Here is a 5,915-nt window from a genome sequence, read left to right as displayed (position 1 = left end):
CACCTGTAACCCTGGGGCTGACTACTCTTCTGTCCAGGTTCAAGGCTTTTATCCCCTTTCTCCTGCTCTTCCGGCCTGCTACTCTGGCGTCCCTGTGTTTTATCTCCTCACCTGTAACCCTGGGGCTGACTGCCAAAGTATGGACTGTCTTTATTTCCTTTTTATGGATGAGGAGACTGTGGCTTATAGAAGTCAAATACCTTATTTTTACAAAAATAAGTCATGCATTACATGTTTATTTTCCCCAGTAGTGCCTTCTACCTAAGATAATTTCACAAGCATGCTATAGTAAATTTTTTACAGCAGCATGAAAATACCTTGGGGAGGGCACAGTTGTTTAACAAACATAAAAAAAAGTATAACACACGGGTTCTTTATAAAAAGATCCAATAATTAAAAGAAAAAAAAAATGGTGATTTTCCCAAAGCACACTGTTGAGATAGAAAACTATTTACATAGAAAAATAAAGAGCCAGTTAGTTCTTTCCTGCTACCATCAGGCTAATTTTTCTAGACTATGTAAACATTCACTAGAAAATCTGTGGGAGCTGGGATTTGACCTAGGAAGTTCTCAAAATTTCCGGTCTAAAGATTTTCACATACAGTGACCCCCTCTTGCTTCAAAATCAGGTATTTCCAAACTTTTAAAATCATGTACTAAAATCACTCAGAGAATTGAGCACTTTTTTAACAAATATTTATCGAGACCTTCTTAAGACATTGAGGATTTAATATTGGTGAAAAATGACATTCACTGACTTCATGGAGTTCATCTTCTAATGGGGAGAATGACAATCAGATAAATAAAATATAATGTATAAATGTGCTGTGAATAAAAATAAATCAAGAAAAGTGAATGAAAACTGCCTAGAGCTGTTATTTCATACAGCATGGTCAAAGGAAACTTTTCTGCAGAGACATAAACGAAATGGGATAGTGAGACATAAGATCTGGGAAATGACCATTTCAAGCAGAAGTGAACAAATAATTTCTTTTAGGAGAATCAGCACGTCCAGAAACCAAAGGTTTCTCATTCTCTTGTTTATCACCTTTGTCCCACAATCATATATTCCAGTGAGTCTGGGCACTGCAGTGAACTCCACCATTCTGAAACCAAATGCATGAATACTTTCTTTCAAAAAGATCAGAACAAGGCTGGTCCCTATGAGGTGGAGGTCAAAGATGTCCCAAATGCCCAACTTTTCCAAACTGCTATACCACTCTACCATCTCTTACATCAATTACTCCTTCTCTACTTAATATTGTCCCTTCCAACTTAGGGTTACATAATTCACTGCAACATCTCATATAATTCAAGCTGCCAAGGATGTATCTGCATAACGTTATCTATTCCCTGCTATATAACTCATTTATTTGTTCCTTTATTTTCAGCTATCATTCCTCTTTCCTTCCATTTGTCATTTCCAGTTTCATAGGCTGGCGAGTGCTAAATACATGGGTCAGGCATCAGCATGAAGAATTCTCTTCACCCACGTCTTTTCAGGGGTTGATGAATTCAAATTGGCAAGTCAGATGACAAGACGCTTGTTCACAAGGTTATAGAAGCAGGTATATCAGTCGGAGGATGGGCTTCAGCTTCAAGTCCCAAGAATCAGAGGTCAGAGGATGACAAACCAGATGAAGATCCAAAGCAAAAGAGAATTTTGCCAGAGCATTCATACAGAATGCAGACCATACCCTCAAGGAAACTACATGTTGTGACTTGAGTCACACCCTCTAGTAAGGTGGTGACTCAAGAAACATCCCACCCTAACACCACTTCATCAACATAATGGACATATCCCTCTAAAATGGGACTATAACCATAGGCATAGAGGCGATAATTCATAATACATCTCAAAATGGAGGGCTATGACTAGAAGGACCATATTAAGTAACTCACTACACCACAAGCCACCCACCTATATCTTCCAGACACTGACCTTTTTATAATTAAAGGATTAACTTTCCCCTCCCAAACATTTTACCGGTCCAACAAAAGTCAGTAACAATTAGTCCTTCAGTAGGGCAAAGAGTCCTAAGAGTGAGGTTACTCGGGCATTGTCTTATTTCTCTAGTGCTGCTATAACAGAAATACCACAAGTGGATGGTTTCCTCAAACAGAAATGTATTCTTTTACATTTTTAAGAGGTTAGATGTCTGAATTAATAATGATGTCACATCTAGGGGCCAGATGGAGGCCCCTCAACCTTGGGCATCAGCTCTGCCTCTTGTTCTAGGCCCACTGGAACAAGCAAAAAACTTCTTTTGACTCATACAGCTGCTGGCTGCTGAGGTTGACAAACCCAAAAATAACAAGTAAAATGGCACAACTCCATGATCAGCAGGCAACACTGCAGACCACAGGTTCAAGTCCAGAAAAAATCCCAAGGTTAGCAAGCAACTCAGCAGACCACTGGTTCAAATCAAGGAACTGGAGAAGATTTGGCCAAATGCAGAATCCAAAATGTGTCAAAAAAAAAAATTAGAGACCTTCCTCAAAGCTTCTTCATATATACCGGAAGCACCCAACTACTTAGCTACTCACAGCAGATTCCACCATTAAGGTGATTGTATTCTCATCATGGGGAATTACTAAATCCAGCTGCCAAGCCACTCAAAATCATGACCCAGCTAAGTTGATGTACAGCCTTAACTCCCACAGGTACCAGCTATTGAAGTCTGCTGCATGTATCCAAATGATCTGGTCAGGTTCTCCAAATGTTTGTCTCATCTTTACTTTTTCTGACCTCTGATAAAATTTAATTGTGAGATTATTCCCTTGCCTTGAGTCTCTCTCAAAGTATCTGCATCCAAACCAAAAGCAAAGTCACTGCCATCAAGTCGATTCTGACTCACAGTAACCCCCTTTGTGTTTCTGAGGCAGTAAATCTTTATAAGTTAGATATCTCTTGCTGCATAACCCATTTATTCATTACTTTCAGCTAGTAATCTTCTTTCTTTCCATTTGTCATTTATATTTACCTAAACATTTCCACTGTGGAAAGGGACATCAGGTTCAGCTGCAGTACCAGTCTACATTTGGTAGCAGTCACAATTTAGAAAGTGCTTCCCCTTCAATCCACTCCCATTCATGTTGGATAGGGTTACATCAGTAGAAGAATAGTGGAACATCTCAACCAATAGGCAACATGGCAGTACTCACTGTCAACTCAATTTTTCTAGGTAGGGGGGAGGTACAGTCCATCCCATCAGATCCTTGGAAACTCTGGTGTAGAGCTTCAGGGGTGTAGTTACAATCTCTTGCTTAGCGATCACCCCTGCATCCTGCACCTGCAGCTGCATCCCTGGTCCTGGGACCACAACATCAGCAGGAAAAAAAGAAATTTCATGTAATATGGCACCAGCATCCTCCCCCCACCTTCTCTTCCACAGATTTCCCAGAGAAATGTATGAATCTGTCCAGTGGTGATCGTTCTTTTGTCTCCCTCACGTTGAGTGTGAGCAAACACTCATGAAGGTATGTGACCCAGTGCTTCTTGCCTTTATTCCTCCCTGCTTTAGATTGTTTCAATTGCCCATTCCAGGTCTCTATCAAACCATTACTTTGAAGGTGGCATGCAACATATCAACTTAATATGATTTTTCTGGGCCCATTTCTGTACCCTGTGGGCCATAAAGTGTGTTCTTTGGTCTGAGGAAATGTAACTTAGTGGTCCAAATTTGTACAGTATCTTCTGGTTCAGTGCCATAATGATATTTTTGGCATTTTCATCTGTCATGGAATATGCAAAGCCCATTTGTAGCTATGGTTACAAATATAGGATATGAGGACCCATCTGTAGCCACCTTGTGCCACTGGTGTCATTGGTCCAATATAATCAACTTTCCAGCTAAATGTAAGCTTTCCACCTGGAGGAATCTGCCCATAGCTATCTGCAACCTCTGTCTTTATGGCTGGCTGACAGAGCAATCCTTACTGACATTTTGTGCTTCAGAGATTGGAAAAGGGATGTATCTACATTCAGTGCATCTTCTGCACTGCCACAGCATCCTCTTGTCTGCTCATTTCATGGATGCAATTGCCCACCTCAATAGAAGATACCAATGTGCTCCTTTGCTGATTCTTATCACCTTCCAGGGAGCTCTGGTGGCTTAGTGCCTAAGACATTTGACTGCTAAGCAGAAGGCTGGTGGTTCAAACCCACCAGCCACTCTTCAGAAGGAAGATTGGACAAACTACTTCGGTAGAAATACTGCCTCCAAAACCCAAGGAGGGGTCACTATGAGTTAGAACTGACTTGACAGCAGTGAGTTTGGTTTTGGTATTGCCTTCCCACCCAGGAATGGAGTGTTTCTCTGGACAGTGACATATCCTTTTTGAATGTACCATCTAAATTCCCAGAGTGCTTTACATATGTTCATACCCCACACAGGTGTCCCCATAACAGTCTAAGTTTCCATCACCCGTTTGTCTAATTATATAGTCAAGCTGTTGGCCACTGCCTATGAATCAGTAAAACTGCAAACATGATCCCTTACCATTGCTCAATTCTTCCATCATGACTAGGAAGACAGCCTGCAGTCACCTGATTGAGCTGACCTGTTCTTACCATTTTCAATCAGGATCTTTGCATCTTCTGGTCTTAGAGCAGCAGGTGTCATCCATGTACTCTGGAATTACCATCTGTGAACAAAAAAGCCTCCTGCTGGTCAGCAGAAAGATGTTCATAGAGCACTGTGCATGTGGCTATGGGCTCTGTCATCTTCTCAGGTGATTCCAGGTTGGGACCTATGGGAAAAGAGGTTAACTGGTCATGGATATGGTGGGTGTCTTGCTGCATTCCTCCAGTAGCAGCTTCTTCTTCTTCTTCTTCTTCTTCTTCTTCTTCTTCTTCTTCTTCTTCTTCTTCTTCTTCTTCTTCTTCGTCTTCTTCTTCTTCTCCTCCTCCTCCTCCTCCTTCTCCTCTTTCTCCTCCTTCTGAAAATTTACAGAGCAAAATTTTTTCTACATTCCACAGTTCACATACATTTGATTTCACTCCCTGATTACCATCCCATAAATCACTCTCTTCCCTTCCCATCATTGTGACCACCCTTCCCTGTGCCCCATTTAACTATGCACTCCAGTCATTTCAGCTTCCCTTCCATTTGAATGCTGTTCCTCAGGTGCCCCATAGCCAATTGTTCTAAGGGGTGTATCTCCATGGAGTAGGTGGGTAGATCTGCCTGGGGTGAGTGTTTTGCATGTAAGTCTTTCTACTGTTGGACTAAGATCCAGTCCATGGGAGTGAGTCCAATCCTAGGCTTGGAGGGTATACTGGGGCAATAGTTTGGGGGTTCGACCAGACTCTATCTTTCCAGTAATTCTGGTCATTTTTGTGTTTTTGAAGTTTCCTCCACATCTCTCCTCCCACTCTATCCAGGATCACCAGTTTTGATCCCCTGCTGAGTGATTGGCATTGGTAGCCAGGCAAGATCTAGTTCTGGTCTCGAGGTCATGAAGGCTGAGGTCCTCATGGTCCACCTTATCCTTGGACTAATTGTTTCCAGATGTCTTTGACTTTCTTCCCTCTTCTTTGCTTCACGTGAGAGGAGACCAATAGTTGCATCTTAGATGGGTTCTCGAAAGCTTTTAAGACTCCAGTCACTACTCACCAAAGTAGATTGTGGAACAAGATTTTTATGTACTATGTTGTGCCAATTGAACTTGGTGTCCCCCAATACTACGGTCTGGAGTCAGCAAGCCTCGTGATTCTCTCTCTCAAGGTGTTTGGTTGCCTGGTGTTTGGTACTAGTGGTACTGCAGTATTGTGTATACACTAGTATTTGCCTCTCTTGTCTTTATCTTATGTGTAAGTTTCAGTGTCCTTCCTTTCCACAATGTCATCATGCTGCTCACAGACTCTTACTATACAGTCTCTCCCCTTACCCAAATCAATATGTGACCCCCAA

This window comes from Orycteropus afer, unplaced genomic scaffold (genome assembly GCF_000298275.1).
Source record: "Orycteropus afer afer isolate SDZICR_OR568_19922 unplaced genomic scaffold, OryAfe1.0 scaffold01084, whole genome shotgun sequence".
Lineage (NCBI taxonomy): Eukaryota > Metazoa > Chordata > Mammalia > Tubulidentata > Orycteropodidae > Orycteropus > Orycteropus afer.
Note: the sequence above shows the minus strand (reverse complement) of the source record.